Source organism: Nomascus leucogenys, chromosome 6 (genome assembly GCF_006542625.1).
Source record: "Nomascus leucogenys isolate Asia chromosome 6, Asia_NLE_v1, whole genome shotgun sequence".
Taxonomy (NCBI): Eukaryota; Metazoa; Chordata; class Mammalia; order Primates; family Hylobatidae; genus Nomascus; species Nomascus leucogenys.
In genome coordinates, this window is record NC_044386.1 from 69,876,731 (window position 1) to 69,896,364 (window position 19,634).

At 39.9% G+C, this 19,634-nt stretch overlaps 1 non-coding gene across 1 annotated transcript; it reads left to right on the forward strand.

Moving 5' to 3' along the window:
- Nucleotides 1–17,054: 17,054 nt before the first annotated feature.
- On the forward strand, nt 17,055–17,186 carry LOC115835747. The gene has a single exon (XR_004030770.1). It is a non-coding gene; the product is annotated as a small nucleolar RNA SNORA18 (small nucleolar RNA).
- The last annotated feature ends 2,448 nt before the right edge of the window (nt 17,187–19,634 follow it).

The window sequence follows — 19,634 nt, forward strand, 5'->3', positions numbered from 1 at the left end:
AGATGCCCATATGTTAATTAATTATATTAATATTGATAGCTATTTTATAGTCGAGATCTGCACTTGGCAAGCAGTGATGAGGCCTGTTTCATGCACTGCTTCTAGTCCTGACATTGCAATGCCCAGATAGGAGCAAGACACTTGAGCCTGTAGAGTTACAGAGCTTCTGGGATGCCTCTGGCTTGCCTGCAGCCACCTCAGGTGACTAGCTTGAGGAAAAGAGCAGACAATGCCTTGGGTCTAAATGAGAAGAAACCAGAAAGTCAGCAGCAAAAGCCCCACTTGGCAGAGGTGATAAATTCAGGTCCCAAAGCAGGAGCTCCTTGCTTTGTCCTACGAGTAAGTCACCCTGGGCCCATGGATTGATTGACACAAATATCCACAGGGCACCTTTTGTGTACCAGGCTCTGAACCAGACTTCTGGTGGTAGAGACAGATGAGTGACTACATATTCAAAATGCGTTGTGCTCAGTGGAGTAGATGTTTGCGGAACATTTTGTGGAACAGGGAGCAGCCCTGAAGGAGACTTGTTGGAGCATCAAGTTGCGAGAAACTGACCCCCAAACTGAAAGGAGAATGGCAATTTGATATTAGGCAAGGAGGAAAAGGTCTTATCAGTGAGAGGATCAGTAAGCATGAAACTTCCTGGATAAGCTTGGGAATTACCAAGTGTTGAGAATTCACATGATATTGAGGTAGAGGTGAAGTGATGATTCAAGGTAGAAGGCTGAGGATGCTGCTGGCCGGATCACAGGGACTTCTTCTTGCCAAGGAGAGAGAACTGTTGTGCAAATCAGTTGTGTAAACAAAACAAAAATGTCTGCAGGAGGAACAGAAAGCCAAATACCATATGTTGTCACTTATAAGTGGGAGCCCAACATTGGGTACTCATGGACATAAAGACTGGAAGGATAGACACTGTGGACTCCGAGAGGCAGGAGGGAAGGGAGGGAGCAAGGATTGAAAAACTACGCACTGGGGACTATACTCAGTATCTGGGGGAGGGGATCGTTCATATCCCAAACCTCAGCATCTCACAATATACCCAGTAACAAACTTGCGCATGTACCACCTGAATGTAAAGTAAACGTTGAGATTATTTAAAACAAAAAAATCTGCAGGTACTGCCCTTAACCACTTTCACTTGTGCTAGAATTATTTAACTGAATGTTAAACTATTTTGTATTTAAATAAAAATGTAATAACTACAGTTGACCCTTGAACAACATGACCCATGAACAAAAATTCTTTTACACGGATTTTCAGTAGAGTTCCACTTTCACATGGATTTTCTTCTGCCTCTGCCACTCCTGAGACAGCAAGACCAATCCCTCCTCTTCCTCCTCCTCCTCAGCCTACTCAACGTGAAGACAATGAAGACGAAGACCTTTATGATGATCCACTTTCTTGTAATGAACAGTAAATATATTTTTTCTTCCTTAAGATTATCTTAATAACATTTTTTCTAACTAACTTTATTGTAAAAATATTGCATACGATACATATGACATACAAAATATGGGGTAATTGATTGTTTACATTATCAGTGAGGCTATGGTCAACAGTAGGCTATTAGCAAAGTTTTTGGAGAGTTAGAAGGTATATGTGGATTTTCAACTAAGCAGAGGGTCAGAGCTCCAACCCCCATGTTGCTCAAGGATCAATTACAATTTAAATAATACTATTAAATATATATTTAATAGCATGTATTGCATATACATATATATTTATATATCTGAAATATATACACACATTTGTAAGCATTCAAAAATAGATATCTTGTATTTTGTTAATATTTTGTAACATAGTCATAAAATGAAAGGTGAAAAATATAGTATTCACCAGTTACACCTACACCTTGACCCTACTCCCCTGCCGTGTTCCCTCCTCGTTGGTGCATTTGATTGCAAAGCCAATTATTTGCCATGTTTTGCAGAGAGGAGAGAATGAAGATAAGACCTTTCCTTTGGCCAAAACATGGTCACCAACATTTGGGAAATATTTTTGCTAGATCAAATCACACTTTAAGTAAGTGCTAAATTTATTACTTTTCTATCACGTTCCTCTCTCAGAGTTTCCTCATGCATTCTGGAACCTGGGTGCAAACAGGCCAGAGTCAGAGTCTATGGGCTGGATGTGAGGAATGTTTCCAGAGTGGTGCACAGGTGGGGAGCAGCCCTGCTGAAGCCTCACTGACCCCCAAAGGCAGTGCTTGTCATGTCCCTACTGGGAAAGACTTAAATCCTGTCTCCTCAAAACACTAAAAACCAAGGCTAAGTATGAGTGTGGTTTCCATTTCCATTAAAGTGTACATTTTTGCACCTGGCTATGTTAAGGCTCTGCTGTGTGGAATGTGATAGGCCCAGCTGAGCATGCTGTTCACCCGTGCCTGATAGCCTGGACAGGGAGACCAGTCACCTGGGGGTGACACATGGTGCATGGCTCTCCAAGCTGCTCATTCCCAGGACATCCATCTGGAGCAAATAAGCAATAATGATGTTAGGAAAGGAAGTCTTTCGGTAAGTGCCTCAGGAATTCTCAACAGGCCTCCACGAAGATAAGATTACAAACATGTATATCCATAAACACACATCACTGCTTAAAATTTTTCTCCCAGTAGAGAGCCTCAATAGTAGATGTATCTAGACAAATCTTTTCTGTGGGAATACACTACTTCTGCTCTGGAGAAATAAATATCAGATGCAGTCTAATGAAACTGCATTAGGGAAACAAAGCATTAAGGAAAAGGAAAACCCAGGACAGAGAATAGATTTGGGGTTTGGGCTTTTCAGATGCAAAAGAGAGAGCCAGTCTCCTTTGAGTGGTATCTGTCTGGCATCTGCTTTATTTCATCCTGTTAGTGAGATTTGAAGGAATAGAAAAGTGATTTCATGTTAATCGCATTGGACAAGAGAGCATTATCTAGGATGGCATTTTCCTTAGGTGAGGTTATGGGTACTTCTTATTGCAGTCAGTTCATTTATATTTTAAACACCTGCAAGACTACAGTGAAATGAACTCCCTCTTAATCATCATTATGGAGAATGAATAAATACATGCATTTATCTTGCACCAGGTAATTGGCTGTGAAGCGTTCTGTGATCCTTTCATTAGGGTGATGAGATCCAAAAATAGACGGCAAGTATGTTTATTAGAAACTAACAGGCCCACCTGAGGTGTAAAAAATCCTGTAAATGCAGTGGTTTGCAGCAATTGTGTGCATGTGTGTGTGCGTGTGTGTGCATGCATGTGGGTTTTGGAGGGAGCAGCAAGGAGGAAGAATGCAGGAACTACCTCATTCTTCTACCTGCCTTAGATCCCTTTCTGTGAAATGAAGCAAAATGTTTAAAAATAATGTATTTCAGTATTTTAAATACTGTTCCAGCCATACTTACATATGCTAGTCTCATATCTGTCCTATATAAGCACTCTGCGAATTTTAGAACAGTATATAATTTCTTAGGCTCTATAATGCTTTGATTAATTAACAATTAATACTTTAATTAGCACATCGTAATCTGCAATATAAAATGTAATTATCCATAACAGTCAATCTTGGATGATTAAATTGGCCTGATCAGAACAACAAAAAAGCAAATAAACAGTGTAATTCACCCTCTTTGGAAAATCCTTGAGAGGGCTTCTCCACTCTTTCCACTAGTGTTCCAGTTTGAGATCCTGTTGAGTAGATCTAGTCTGTTTCCATGAGCTCCTCTTCCCATGAGCATTACCTGCCATATTGAAATGCTGCATCACTTCAGTTGAGGATTAGGCTTTGGCTAATTATAATGGTATATTCAGAGCTCTGACTTGGATCGTAGTAAGAGTGACAGTATGGAAGGCAGAATGTTGGTTCCCCATGATTCTAACCCCTCCAATCTGGTGATACATCTGTGAATATATCGAGATGGCAACAGAAAAAAATGAATACAGCCTGGGCGCGGTGACTCACACCTGTATTCCCAGCACTTTTGGAGGCTGAGGCAGGAAGATCACTTGAGCCCAGGAGTTCGAGACTATCCTGAGCAACATGGTGAGACCTCGTTGCTACAAAAAATAGAAAAATTAGCAGGGTATGGTGGCATGCGCCTGTAGGCCCGGCTGCTCAGGAGGCTTGAGGTGGCAGATCGCCTGAGCCCGGGAGATAGAGACTGCTGTGAAACAAGATTGCACCACTGCACTCCAGCCTGGGTGACAGAGTGAGACTCTGTCTCCAAAAAGAAAAAGAAGAAGAAGAAGAAGAAGAATATAGAATTCAGTACCTGGAAGTGGTGTCCTGTTATAATAAATTCCTAAAAATGTGAACATGGATTTGGAATTAGGCAGTGAGCAGAGGCTGAAACCATTTTGAGACGCATGATAGAAAAGGCCTATATTGCCTTCCACAGACAGTAAAGATACACATTTTAAGGGTTCTGGTAGTGAGGACTCAGAAGGAAGTGAAAGACTTGGTAGAGAAACCGTAAATTCTCTTAGAGAGTGGCCATGTCATCACAAACATACTTGCAGTGAGCCGAGATCGCACCCCTGCACTCCAGTCTGGGCGACAGAGCGAGACTTCATCTCAAAATAAAAAGAAATGCTATTGAAAACTGAAGAGAGGGGATCCATGTCATGTATTGGCAGAGAGCTTAGTAAAATTGTGCCCTGCGGTTGTATGAAATGTGTAACATATACAACAATCTTTGTCATTTAGCTGAAGACATTTCCAAACCAAGTGTTGAAGGCACAACCCAGACTCATCTTGTTGCTTATAATAAAACATGAGAAGAGACAGATACATTCAGAAAATAACTATTAAGCAAAAAGGAGCCATGAGTGAATGATTTGGGAAGTGGCAGCCTATCCAAATAGCAAACACTGCTAAAATGGAGAAAATCACTGTCAGGAATGCATACTCTTGAGAAGAACTGAGAGTATGGTTTAACAAACTTTTGCTAGTGTCTCAAAAGCATTAAAAAATTGACTTTATTTTTGATCATTCAGTGACACAAAAAGCTTTTGGAAGAGATTGAGAGTGTGTGAAATCAGTAATTTGAACAAATCAAGGAGGAAAAAGTTCAAAAAGTTAACATAACTGTGTCTATAAAAGTGAGGTGAATGAAGGTCGCAGAGCGCAAAATTTGCCAAATAGAAAATGGTCTATTTAAGTCCAAGATCCAACCCTTTCAGCTGCCCTGGAGTCTGTACCTTCCTTGTGTGCATAACACTATAATACTTTTTAAAACTATGTGAAAATGACGGAAACTAAAATTGAAGTAGAACCTTCATGATTTCCGTTTGTCTTTGGTTTTCAGTTCTTTGAATATGGTACAATTCTTTTTTTGGGGGGTATTTATTCTGCTTGATATTTTCTGAGCTTCATGGGTCAGTGATTTGGGGTCTGTCACTAATTTTGAAAAATCACAATTGCCCAATTGTTACTTCTTCAAATGTGTCTTCTTTCCTGCTCCATTTTTCAGCTCTTCTGGGATTCCAATCATCTGTATGTGAGAGTGATACTGTTGCACAGCTCTTGAAACACCTGTTTTGTTGGATTGTCTTTAGTATTTTTTACTCTTTGCATTTCAGTTAGGGCAGTGTCTACATCCCTAGCTTCAGTTTCAGGCACATGAACCTGGGTCTTGGGAGTATGCCATGCACAATTGTTACAGCCTCACCTCCACTTGGAATGTGATGTCTCGCAGTATTTCTGCTCCTCTCTTTAGGGTAGAGCTTTATTTATTTTCTTGTTCCCCTCTCCCATCTGAGGTGGATTTTTACGAGAGCCCCAAGCTACAGGTTTTCTTGCTGTTTCCCTTGCAGACTGGCTTTTGTATCATAGGGGAGATAGAGGAGATATTTCTAGGTAGAATTTTATCAGTTGCAGCCCTCTCATTCCTTAGTCAGTATTATGAGGATGAGGAAAGCTTTCCCAGGAACCTCCCCAGTCATCCCCATGAGTACTTGGTAGGCTTCCTTGTTGGGTGCTGTGGGGGGACCTGACAGAGAGTAGCAACTGCCCTGTGTCCGCAGCCCCCAGGCACCTCACATGCCTACAGTAGTACCCTAAATGGCTCTTATGGTATCTATTATTGTCTGCCCCTGGTAAATAAATGTGGGGGTCCTGTTTCTCCCCCTGGTAGCCTGTGTCTCTGTACATTTTAGTTTAGTGGCTTGGCCTGGGTTCTCAGTTCTCTGATGGGTTAAGGAAATCATTCCTTGGTCGTTTGTTCAGCATTTTTGTTGTTGTTGTAAAGACGAGTGTGAGATTCCAGCTGCTATATCTTGGGGGTGAAACTGGAAGCAAGCATATTGCCTTTCCAGTCCTTACCATGATGCAGAAACTTTGCATCCATCCAAAGAGTCAAGATAGTGTATTAAGAGAAACCACCATCTCTGTTTATGTTATATTTGTTATGTAGAATAAGCATATCCCACTGAATATGGAGAAAAATTAATATAGTTTATCAAAAAATTAAAGGCACTCCAGTTTTGTTTTGTTTTTACTGTGCATTGCTTTCAGAAACTGCATTGTTAAAATTGGATGGTAAATCATATTTTACTCCTAGAAAGAATGCTGCAATTGAGGCTGAGTATCCAAGTAATCATTTAGGATCAAATAAATCACAATCACAATGATACACTAACCACTCAACCTTAAATTTTTCTGACCATCTGAAATGGCTAAAGTAGGCTCCAATCCCCCATCACAAGTAGCCATAAATATATTACCCACTCAATTTATTCTAGATTACTAAGGATATAAAATGATCTATGATGTACCACAGAGTAACAGTAGAAATCTGAACTGTAGCACAATTAAATCTGAATTTAATAAGTTATATTAACTAATGTATTAATGAACTATGATTCCTTTCAAAATTTAGAAAGACTTCTAATAAATAATTTGTAAAACTTAAATCTCTTTAGTGGTCTCATGAAGTTCAAACTGAGGTTTTCTTTTTCTTTTTCTTTTTCTTTTTTTTAATGAGACAGTCTCACTCTGTCACCCAGGCTGGAGTGCCATGGTGTGTCTCGGCTCTCCACCCACTGGGTTCAAGTGATTCTCACGCCTCAGTCTCCCAAGTATCCAAGTAGCTGGGATTGCAGGCACATGCCACCATGCACCACCATGCACCACCATGTCCGGCTAATTTTTGTATTTTTAGTAAAGATGGGGTTTCACCATGTTAGCTAGACAGGTCTCAAACTCCTGGCCTCAAGTGATCCACTCGCCTTGGTCTCCCAAAGTGCTGGGATTACAGGTGTGAGCCACCCCGCCTGGCTGAACATTTCTTTATGTTGCTAAAAATGCCCTTAAAATTACATGACATACTCAATAACTATTTATTTATTTATTTTTTAGAGACAGCGTCTCCTTCTGTCACCCAGTCTGGAGTGTAGTGGCACAATCGTAGGTCACAGGAGCCTCCAATCCCTGGGCTCAAATGAGCCTCCTGCCTCAGTGACCTGAGTAGCTAGGACTACTGACACATGCCACCATGCCCAGCTAATTTAACTTTTTGTAGAGACGAGATTTTGCTATGTTGCCCAGGCTGTTCTTGAACTCCTGGCCTCAAGTGATGCTCCTGCTTTGGCCTCCTGAAGTGCTGGGATTATAGGTATGAGCCACCACACCTGGCCGTCAATACCATTGTTCAAGAAGTAGACGGCATTTTCCTGCAGCTCCTCCTTGCATCATTAAAGTAACGAAAGATTATGGATATTTATATACTAGGTTTCACAAAAATGGTAAATGAAGCACAGATTTCAAGCCCAGGAAAGGTTGTATAGCTCATCTACAGAAGTTCCTGCAATCCTCATTAGGGCCAAACCATTTATTATTACTGCCTTGGGAGTTGGACTTTTATAGGCTGCTTGGGTCCTCTCGGTTCCCAAACTGCTCTGGTGAATGTGCCTGTTGGAATGCAGGTCAGGGGCTGCTGAGTTCTCCCATTTGTCTGCATCAGCTGCCCTGGAGCAAGTCACAGTGTTGGCTGTGCACGCAAACCTGGACCAGAGTCTTACAGAATGGTGGAGTGAGGGGGAAGGCAAATTCTCTCCCAAAAAGCAATGATAAAACTGAACAAAACTTTTGTCAAAAACATCCATTTGGCCGGGCGCGGTGGCTCACGCTTGTAATCCCAGCACTTTGGGAGACCAAAGCGGGCGGATCACGAGGTCAGGAGATCGAGACCACGGTGAAACTCCGTCTCTACTAAAAATACAAAAAAAATTAGCCGGGCGTGTTGGCGGGCGCCTGTAGTCCCAGCTACTCGGAGAGGCTGAGGCAGGAGAATGGCGTGAACCCGGGAGGCGGAGCTTGCAGTGAGCCGAGATCGCGCCACTGCACTCCAGCCTGGGCGACAGAGCGAGACTCCGTCTCAAAAAAAAAAAAACATCCATTTCAGGACTCTGAAATGTAGTGGCACAATCATAGGTCACAGGAGGCTCCAATCCCTGGGCTCAAATGAGCCTCCTGCCTCAGTGACCTGAGTAGCTAGGACTACTGGCCAGAGATGTACAACAAATTTATAAGAGTTTATTCAAGAAAGACTGCTTTCAAGTATTAACAGTGGAAATTTGTGATGTGTTAGCCTGGGATTTCTCCCTCTTTATGTTATACTTGACAAAGACCCCAAAGAAACTGTCATATGTATGTTCAAAGAACTCAAGGAAAACTTTTAAGAAGGAAAGGAAATAGGAACATTTGAAGATCATGTTTTCTTACCAACTTTGTTCAGCAATATTTTGTGGCTTTCTATTAAGCCATATGACAAAACTTTCCTATCTGATATTAACATAGAAACACTGGGTTTCTTGTGGTTAGTGTTTGCAAGGTGTATTTTTTCATTTTTTTTTCTTTCAACATTTCTGTGTCCTCGAATTTAAATCATCAGGTCTCTTGAAAACACTATATCGTTGGGTCAACTTACCCTGTTTTATGATGTATTTTTAAAGAAGTGCTTAATCTATTTACTTCTAATGAAATTTTTGATGCAAATGAGTGTACACCAACCATCTTGCTAATTGGTCACGATTTGTGTCATCTGACATTTTGCCCTTCATTAGTTAGTTTTCTGACTTTTCTGGATGTTGTATTTTTATTACTGTCTTTTCTATTGAGTTTTTAGCTATATCTATATTTTTTAATATTTCTCTTGAAATTACAACATGCCTTAAGAAATAGAACTTATTTTTTAGACCAGTTTTAGGTTCACAACTAAACTGAGCAGGAAATACAGAGTACCTATCTACCCCTCCTCCCCTAGCCTCACCACAGGCACAATTGCCTCTATCATTTTCCTGCATCTTAGTGGTATAGTTGTTATAACTGACGGCCCTACCTTGATGCATCATCACCACTCCAAGTCATAGTTTACACTAGGTTTCACTCTTGGTGCTGTATATTCTATAGGTTGTGAAAAATGCCTAATGACATGTGCCTACCGTTGTAGTATCCTACAGAATGATTTCACTCCCCTAAAAAAGCTCTGTATTCTGCCAATTACAACATATATTCTTATTAAACATTTTGTCTTGAGATAATTCCCATGCAGCTCAAGACTGAGAGAGATTCATGTATATTTGTAGGAGATAATACAGAAAGATCCTGTGTACTCTTTACCTAGGTTCTCTCAAATACAGTAATCTTGCAAAACTATACCATGGCAGCCAGGAAATTGACATTGATACAATCCACTGATCTTATTCCGATTTCTTCTGTTTTATAGTACTCACTTAGGTGAGTTCAAGTGTGTGTATTCAGCTCTATGCAATTCTATTACATGTGTGGTTTTATGTATCCACCACTTCAGCCAAGATAGAGAAGAGTGCCACCACAGGGATCCCTCTTTGCCCTTTTATTACAATACTCACTTCCCTCCCACACTTATCCCATTCCTAATCCTGGCAATCACTAATCTGTTCTCTGCCTCAGTTATTTTTTTTAAATCTCAATAATGTTATATAAATGGAATCATGCAGTATGTAACATTTTTGAATTGGCTTTTTTCTTCACTCACTGTAACTCTCTGGAGATTTATCTAAATTGTCACATATATCAATAGTTTCTTCTTTATTATTGCTGAATATTATTCCATGGTATTCATGTATCACTTTTTTTTAAAGCCACAGACCTATTGAAGGACATTGTTTCCCAGATTTTGTTTTTCTTGTTAATATGAATAAAGTTGCTAAAAACATTTGTGTACTGATTTTTATGTGAACCTCAGTTATCGTTTCCCTGGAATAAATGCCCAAGAGTGCAATTGCTGGATTGTATACTAATTGTATAGTTATTGTATAAGAAGCTGCCAAACTGTTTCCTAGAGTGACTGTACTAATTTACAGTCCTTCCAACAGTGAGTAACTGATTGAGTTTTTCTGCATGCTTGTCAGCATTTGATGTTGTCACATTTTTGTTTTAGCCATTCTGATAGCTATCCAGTGATATCTCATTGTGGTTTTAATTTGCATTCCTCTGGTAAACAATGAAACTAAACATTTTTATGTGCTTATTTGCCATCTGTATATTCTTTTCAGTGAAATGTCTATTCATATATTTGGCTTATTTCTAACTGGATTTTTGCTTTTTTTACTATTGTGTTTTGATAATTCTTTACATATTCTAGAGAGTAATACTTTTTTGAATATGTGTTTTGTAAATATTTTCTCACAGTATGTAGTCTGCATTTTCATTGTTTTTATAGGGTCTTGTGCAGAGTAAAAGTTTTTAATTTTGATGAGGTCTAGATTTTATCTTTTTTTACTTTAAAGGATTGTGCTTTTTGTGCCTAAGAAGTCTTTCCTAGCCCTAGATCCCAAACACCCCTCCTGCTTTTTTTTTTCTTAAAGTTATACAGTTATCAATTTAAGTCTGTGATCCATTTTGAGGTTTTTTTTATATATAAGGTGTGAGGTTTTGGTTGAGATTCCAATTGCTCCAAAGGATCTACTTCTTCCATTGAGTTGCTTTTGCCTCTATGTCAAAAATCATTTCAGGATATTTATATGCGTCTATTTATGAGTTCACTATTTTGTTCCACCGATTTACATGTTTGCTTCTTTACCAATACTACACTTTCCCCGTTACTGTAGCTATGTAGTAAGTCTTAGTATTGGGTACAGTGTTTTCTGTCACTTTATTCTTATTTTTCAAGATTATTTTTTGTCTATTCTAGGGTCCCTGCTTGTCCATATAATCTTTAGAATAAACTTGTCAACATCTACAAAAACTTGCTTAGATTTTGGAGGGAATTATATTAAACCTATAGATCAATTTGGAGAGAAAGTATACTCACCACGTTGAGTCTTTAAATGAACATAATACCTCTCTCCACTTATTTAGGTCTCTGATTTCTTTCATTAGTATTTTGTCATGTTCAGCATTCAGATACTGTACACTTTTTGTTGCGTTTATATCTAAGTACTTCATTTTCTTTGGAGTAATTGTAAATGGTATTGTGTTTTTAATTTTGGTTTCTGCATACTCATTTTTAGTATATAGAAATACCGAGAGGTGAAGTCAGCTGTACTTCCTGGGCCGAGTGGGGACTTGGAGATTTTTTGTGTTTAGCTGAAGGATTTTAAATGCACTGATCAGCACTCTGTAAAAATGCACCAATCAGTGCTCTGTGTCTAGCTAAAGGCTTGCAAACACACCAATTAGCACTATGTAAAATGGACCAATCACCACTCTGTAAAATGGACCAATTAGTGCTCTGTAAAATGGACCAATCAGCAGGATGTGGGCGTGGACAAATAAGGTAGTAAAAGCTGGCCGCCCCAGCCAGCAGCAGCAACGCGTTGGGGTCCTCTTCCATGCTGTGCAACGTTTGTTCTGTCACTCTTCACAATAAATCTTGCTACTGCTCACACTTTGGGTCCTCACGGCCTTTAAGAGCTGTAACACTCGGTGCAGAGGTCCACGGCTTCGTTCTTGAAGTTAGTGAGACCACGAACCCACTGGAAGGCAGAAACTCCGGACACATCTGAAGGAACAAACTTCGGACACACCATCTTTAAGAGCTGTAACACTCACCGTGAAGGTAAGCATGGTTTCATTCTTGAAGTCAGCCAGACCAAGAACCCTCTGGAAGGAACCAACACTGGACACAATGTGATTAATATTTTTTGTGTTGATATTGTATTCTGTTACTTTGCTGAACTGACTTTTAGTTCTAGACCTTTATTTTTGTATATTCCTTGGAATATTCTATGAAGATGATCATGTCATCTGCAATTGGAGGCAGCCTTATCTTTTCCTTTCTCTTCTGCATGTCTTTGCTTTCCTCTCCTTGCATTATTGCAGCAGATAAAACTTCCAATACTATGTTAAATACAAGTATTGAGAGGCGATATCCTTGCCTTGCTCCTGATCGTAGAAAGAAAACATTCGGTTTATCAACATTAAGTACAATGTCAGCTGTAGGATTTTGTAGGTGTTTTTTATCAAGGTAACTTAGTTCTTCTGTATTCCTAATTCAGGGAGTTTCTAGCATGTGTCAGTACTAAATTTTGTCAAATTCATCTTTGTGTCATTTCCTTCTTTAGCCTCTTAGCATGGTGGATTACTTTAATTGATTGCAAATGTCAAACCCACCTTACATTCCTGGAATGAATCACACTTGATCACTATTTAAAAATGTTTTTGGGCCGGGCGCGGTGGCTCACGCCTGTAATCCCAACACTTTGGGAGGCCGAGGCGGGCGGATCACAAGGTCAGGAGATCGAGACCATCCTGGCTAACGCAGTGAAACCCCGTCTCTACTAAAAAAAATACAAAAAAATTAGCTGGGTGTGGTGGCAGGTGCCTGTAGTCCCAGCTACTCAGGAGGCTGAGGCAGGAGAACGGCATGAACCCGAGAGACGGAGCTTGCAGTGAGCAGAGATCACGCCACTGCACTCCAGCCTGGGAGACAAAGCAAGACTCTGTCTCAAAAAAAATAAAATAAAATAAAATAAAAATAAATAAAAATGTTTTTGTACATTTTTGTATTTAATTTGCTAATATTTTGTTGATGGCTTTTGTGTCAGTTTATGAAAAATGTCTGTCTATATTTTTCTTCTTTGGTACTGTTTCTGTCTTGTTTTGGTGTCAGCCTCATAAAATGAATTATGAAGTGTTCCTTTCTCTTCTATTTTCTAGAAGAAATTGTGTAAAATTTCTGTCATTTCTTTAAATATTTGGTAGAGTTCTCCAGGGAAATGAAGTGGAGCTGCAAGTTGTTTTTTAGGAGCTTTTAAATTATGAATTCCATTTTTAAATAGTTTTCTTTACTAGAACCAGATTATCTGTTTCATGTTGGTTGCATTTTGGTAATTTTTGGTTTTTGAGCAATTGATTCATTTTTTCTACATTGTCAAATTTATGAGCGTAAAGTTGATTATAATATTCCCTTTCTGCCATTTTAATGGCTATGGGCTTCGTGGTTAGTTTCATTACTTATATTGTTGGTTTGTGTCTCTTCTGTTTTAATTTTGCCAGTTTTGCTAGAGTGACATTGATATTTTTGAAGAAGCAGCTTTTTGTTTTATTAATTTTTTCTACTTTTCTGTTTTCTGTTTAGTTGATTTCTGCTCTCACCTTTATGATTTCTTTCTGCTTGCTTTGGGTTTCTTTGGCTAATCTTTTTCTAGTTTTTTGAGGGGAAAAACTTCCTGTTTTGAGTCCTTTCCTCTTTTCTAACATAAGCATTTAGGGCTGTAAGAGCCCCCTCAGCTCTGCATTAGCTACATCCCACATATTTTGATCTATTGTCTTTTTATTCTTATTCAATTCTGTGTGTACTTTTTGAAATTTCCTTGGATCTCCTTCTTGACCATAGACTATTTAAAGGTGTATTATTTAATTTCAAAGTATCTGGAGATTTTTTTCCGTTGTCTCTCTAGGTCATGTACTTTTAACTTATCACAATCTATCTGTGAATAGTATTGTGAAACTTCATTAAAAAAGTGTAAGAAACTTACAACAGTGTAGTTCTATTTTCCCCTCAATCTGGAGTTGAGCTGGTTCTGGTCTGGGCTGTAGATTTAATTAATCTCAGTTTACCACAGGTTTCATATATTTAAAAGGTAGCAGCCAAGGCCCTCCTTTCATTAGGAATAGAGAGCTAAGACTCTGAGGTCTCCCTAAGCTTTCTCGCTCATTTCCACCTTCCCGTGCCTTGGAAGAAATCCATGTTGCAGCCTAGCCCGGCTTCCGACTCCACAGGACCTCTCCTTCTGTCTGCCATCCTACTCTGTCCCAGGTGCCCAGCCTTCACTGTATTTGAGACGAAATGTCTGAACGAAAGGATTTATGGGGCATGTAGATGAGTGTACTTTGGGGGCGTTTCTGGGTTTGAATCCCTCAAGCCTGGCCTACAGGGTCCTTCAAGATTTCTTTGGTTTCTTCTTGTCTCAGCCAAGAGCCGAGTCCTCCGTGCTTATGGCTGGCTTGTTCTTCCCACCACACCCCAGAGATAAAAGCAGTTGCAGGTTTTTATTGCCCTGGACAGGCTCGTCCCTCCCTAGAATGTTGTGCATTTAGACTTTGCATTTTCAGGTTTCTAATGATTGTCATGTGTGATGATTGGAATAAATCAAGATTTCCTCATTGTTATATTGCGAGCAACAGCTTTTTACAACCTTTTACACCCTAACAAGAAGCAGAGCTCCCACTATTTTGTTTAACCAGCAAAACCTCTCAGCAACCTCTTCTGTCACCCATGGCCTTGGAGTTTGGGAGCTAATGGTTTGGTTTTCAACATGTTTGAAAAAAATGTCATAATGTCTCCCCCATAATTTTGTCACAAATCCTATCTATCTTCTCCAAAGTGCTACTCTCAGAAAAAGATACCTCTATCTCACAGATACAAAAATTCAGGGAAATCTTAGTTATTCCAACAGGTTGAGTAATTCTACTTTTCTCATTCAAGGCTAGAATTGGACACCTATTAATATTGGACCCTCATGTAAGTGTTACCTAAATTCTCACCCCTCCATACATGAATAAGGTCACAACTTTAACTGCTATGTCTTGCTTCAGGAGTTGGGCTAAGTAGGACTTCCTCTAAGTTAAGTACTATTCTGAGCACTTTGATAGACTGAGTCTTTTATAAGACTTACCTATCAACAACCTTATAAGGCAAGTATCATTATAATCCCCCTTTCAATGCATAGATACCTTGAGTGATGTGGCTAACGACCCATGGTTAGAAACTGAAGACGGGAAGTGTAGAGTCAAAGACAATGATCTGGCCGAGCACAGTGGCTCATGCCTGTAATCCCAGCACTTTGGGAGGCCAGGGTAGGTCGATCACCTGAGGTCAGGAGTTCGAGACCAGCCTGGCCAACGTGGTGAAACGCCATCTCTACTAAAAATACAAAAATTAGCCAAGTGTGGTGGTGCATGCCTGTAGTCCCAGCTACTCGGGATGCCGAGGTAGGAGAATTGCTCTAACCTGGGAGGCAGAGGTTGCAGTGAGGTGAGATCGCACCACTGCACTCCAGCCTGGGCGACAGAGTGAGACTCTGTCTCAAAGATAAAATAAAATAAAGCAATCAAAAAGACAATGATCTTTTCTTTTCCTCTAAGCTATATTGCCACGCACAGTCTGTGCCTCATTACCATTAGGTCATAATGGCTATGGCTGAGCCAATGATGCCTAATTTAATCATTTTGAGGAGTATGGTCAAGTCAATTGCAGTCACAAAGAGAACACCTCTGGTTTGAACCATTTTTTCTTTGTTTGCTTTGGTTCAGAATTCTATTTTTTAAAATGATTTCTTTTACTCTTACTACTATTTTATTACTGTTACTTAAAAAATTGTCATTACCCCATCCTATCTCCTTATCTACCCAAAGCTAACCTTGACACTGGTGTGGGGAAGACTTAACTTTTTGTGAAAAGTATTTACTGCTCTTCTTGAGGCCGGGCGCAGTGGCTCATGCCTGTAATCCCAGCACTTTGGGAGGCCGAGGCGGGCGGGTCACGAGGTCAGGAAATCGAGACCATCCTGGCTAACATGGTGAAACCTCATCTCTACTGAAAATACAAAAAATTAGCCAGGCGTGGTGGCGGGTGCTTGTAGTCCCAGCTACTCGGGAGGCTGAGGCAGGAGAATGGCGTGAACCTGGGAGGCGGAGCTTGCAGTGAGCCGAGATGGTGCCACTGCACTCTAGCCTGGGTGACCGAGCGAGACTCTGTCTCAAAAAGAAAAAAAAAAAAGAAGAAGAAGAAAAGTATTTGCTTCCCTTCCCTGGGGGAGGAGTAGTTTCTCCACCTTGCTGCCATTAGGATTGGCTGTGTGAATTGCTTTGGCCAGGGAAATGTAGGCATAAATGATCCTTGTCTCTTTCAGCAGAAGTAGTTTCACTTTTTCTTTTCCATGTGCCATGAGCCTGGCAAACTCTGAGAGCGTCTGCTTTACCTACCGGATTCCAGAGTGAAGAGGATTTGGTGCCATGGTGTGGCTGTTGGATATGTAACATAGTAGGATGGGAAAAAAAGCCAGGGTGGGGGAGGCAGGGATGTGGAGCATTATTTGTTATTGCAGCATAACTTAGCCTTTACTTATAAAGGGTGCCCTGCCAAGACATGTTTTTATGATTTTACTAAATGTATTATATAAAATATATCTCTAAACCATATGTGAATTGGTTTTCAAAGTGTGATCCCTGGATCACAAAAGGGTGAAAGCAAGATAAAATGGTTTCACTCTTTTGGGGGGAAATAAGATGAAATATATTTACATAATAATACTAAGACATTATATGAAATTTTTTTACTCTCATTCTTTCATGAGGATACAGCGGAGCTACCTAAAGGTGTAACTGCTCTGATGCCTAAGGAAATGAATACTTGCATTCTTGTGTTTCAAAACGTTTTTAGCTTTAATTTCTTATATAGAAAAAATTAATAAATGCAACCCAAATGAAATAAATCTCTTTGGATCTTCAATAATTTTAGGAGAGTAAGAGATTCCTAAAACCGAAAAAGAAAAACATTGATGTAGTTTATTGTTTAGTATATTTATAAATTTTACATAAGTGATATTTGGTGACTTGCTTTTTAAACTCACATTCCGTTGAGGTCTATCCTGATAGGGCTTTTCCTGTAGCCTGCATGTTGTTGGAAATGCCTCATAGAGTAACTCTGTTGTTTTACTTTACTCACAGGACTATTGTTACATCTGTGGGAAGGAACCACAAGACAGTTGCTGAAGTATGAAAAAGACAGTTACTAAACTGTCTTTAGTTCAGTAACTGTCTTAGTAAAGACTGATAATTTACTTTTTTACCTTAGGTATTGGCATATTCCACACATCTGTACTATTCTTGAATTTGATCACTTAGGAACGAATACGATTGGAACTCATTCATGTTTAGAGAGGGTGTCAAATTGAGAACCAGGCAGATCCACCTACACTAAAAATGACCCTAAAGTAAATTGGTGGAAGAAATCAGATCCCAAAGATTATTGGTGAATTTTGAAGTCTTCGTCAGTATATCCATATTAAAAGGAGACGACAGAAGCCAAAATAAAAGAATTATGGGCTGACAGGACAACTGGATTAAAATAAATGTCAGTTTCATTTAAAAGGGCTAACTTGAAGGTAATTTTTGAAAATAAATTTTAACTCCAGCTCTTTAGAGGATCTAAAGTGACCTTCATGGACAGTGGAAGAAATCACAACATGAAATTTGTTGAATAAAAATTTATTGACTTTACAAAATAAGTTGAATGAACTCAACCTTCTCTTGCTAAGGTGTATGAAAGTGGGTACACATAGACTGAGCTTATTCCTTTCAGCTGTTTATACTGTTATAAAATAGTTTCAAAAAGAGGAAAATACCTGCTCTTCAAAGTTTTCTGAGCATGTGACTTTATAAAGCATATGCATTTGATCACCTTCCCAAATGCCTTTCCTTTACCAATGAATAATACATTTGCTTCACAACTGAAGTAATATACCCTCCTGCTCTGCTTCCTATCCTATTGCCAAATTCAGTGACTGAATGGGCATTTTCATATTCACTCCCCTAACTATGACCTCTCGATTTTACAGGGAAGCTTAATCCTGGTTAGTCTCATTCTCTCACTGGGGATTCTCTGTTTCCTTGAGGGGCCTCTGAGATGCGAACAGCTTTGCAAGGACTGGGAACCTGTGACGAGCACAGTGTTGGAAACACTTGAGGCCTTTGTTCTTCCAGAGTAGACATCTCCAACTCCCAGGGACCCCTGCTTTCCCTCTGTCCCTGAATGCTGATTATGGGTCATGAGATTATGTAACAGACAGTTCATACCCTCTGCATGCATTTTTTTCCTACATATTTTGTTAGGGAAAAAATAAAATATACACAGTAGAGAGACTAGTATACTAGTAACCTAGTGTACTAATAACCTAGCTTCAAAATTGCCAACACATGGTCCATCAAAACAAGATGAAACAAATTCATTTCTTCACCCACTCCACACTCTCCCAACTGAGTTATTTTTAGTCAATTATTAGACATCATACATAAATCCTACAGTACTACAGTTTTGTGTCTCCAAAACACATTGATTCTTTTTTAGAAAACATAATCGCCAGAGGCTGGGCACGGTGGCTCACACCTGTAATCCCAGCACTTTGGGAGGCCGGGGTGGGCAGATCACGAGGTCAGGAGATCGAGACCATCCTGGCTAACACAGTGAAACCCCGTCTCTACTAAAAATACAAAAAAAATTAGCCGGGCGTGGTGGCGGGCACCTGTAGTCCCAGCTACTCGGGAGGCTGAGGCAGGAGAATGGCGTGAACCCAGGAGGCAGAGCTTGCAGTAAGCCGAGATTGCACCACTGCACTCCAGCCTGGGCAACAGAGGGAGACTCTGTCTCAGAAAAAGAAAAAAAAAGAGAAAAGAAAACACATGGTGGCTCATGCCTATAATCCCAGCACTTTGGGAGACCGAAGCAGGTGGATCACCTGAGGTCAGGAGTTCAAGAGCAGCCTGACCAACATGGTGAAACCCCACCTCTACTAAAAATACCAAAATTAGCTGGGCGTGGTGACTAACGCCTTAATCCCAGCTACTGGTGAGGCTGAGGCAGGAGAATCGGTTGAACCCGGGGGGCAGAGGTTGCAGTGAGCTGAGATCGTGCCATTGCACTCCAGCCTGGGCAACAAGAGCAAAACTCCATCTCAAAAAATAAAATTAAAAAATAAAAATTTAAAAAACATAGCCATACTACTGTTACTTATACCTGAAAGTCAACAATTCTTTAATATCATCGAGTTATCCAGTCAGCATTCAAACTGCTCATTTCACATCAAAAACGTTTTTACAGCCGGTTTGTTGGAATTAGGATTCACAAAAGGTCCAGACATAGATTGGTTGTGTCTCAAATCCATCTGTAGGTTTCCCCTTCCCTATTTTTATATCTTGCAAGGTGTCTGTTAATAAAACTGGATCCTTTGCCCTGTGGAACATCCCACAGTCTAGATATTGCTGATTGCAGCCCTGGAGTGTTTAACACGTTCCTCTGTCTCTTGTATTTCCTATAAACTGGTAGAAAAGCATGGTCTTAATTAGATTCAGGCTCAATATTTCTGGCAGGGACGCTGTATGTGTAGTGTATTTGCTTGCTATTATGTTGCATCAGGAGATGCCTATTGTCTGTCTCCTT